Consider the following 776-nt stretch of genomic DNA (forward strand, 5'->3'; position numbering starts at 1 on the left):
GATGGCATCCCTGGACGCGTGCTCAGGGCTTGTGCAGGGCAGCTAGCTGAGGTCCTGACCGACATCTTCAACCTGTCCCTGGACCAAGCAGCTGTCCCCACATGCTTCAAAACCACCTCCATCGTGCCAGTGCCCAAACACTCCAAGGCTGAGAGCCTCAACGACTTCCGCCCTGTTGCACTCACCCCCACCATCATGAAGTGCTTAGAGCGGCTGGTCCTGGCTCACCTTAAAACCCTCCTACCACCCACCCTGGACCCCCTCCAATTCGCATACCGCCAGAATAGGAGTACGGAAGATGCCATCTCCATGGCACTACACTCCGCCCTCTCTCACCTGGACAATAACAACACTTATGTGAGAATGCTGTTCATAGACTTCAGTTCAGCATTCAACACCATAATCCCCTCCAAGCTGATCACCAAACTCAGCGACCTGGGTATCAACACTTCCCTCTGTAACTGGATACTGGACTTCTTGACCAACAGACCCCAGTCTGTTAGGTTAGGAAACCACACCTCCTCTACCCTCACCCTGAACACCGGCGTCCCTCAAAGCTGCGTGTTGAGTCCTCTCCTCTACTCCCTCTTCACCTACGACTGCACACCTGTACATGGTTCCAACTCCATCGTCAAGTTTGCAGATGACACAACGGTGATTGGCCTCATCAGAAACAACGATGAGTCAGCGTACAGAGAAGAGGTCCAGCATCTGGCAGAGTGGTGCGCCGACAACAACCTGGCCCTCAACATCAAGAAGACCAAAGAACTCATTGT

This window comes from Seriola lalandi, unplaced genomic scaffold, assembly GCF_002814215.2.
Source record: "Seriola lalandi dorsalis isolate HSWRI2012SDOR001 ecotype SW California unplaced genomic scaffold, Sedor1 jcf7180002054980, whole genome shotgun sequence".
NCBI lineage: Eukaryota > Metazoa > Chordata > Actinopteri > Carangiformes > Carangidae > Seriola > Seriola lalandi.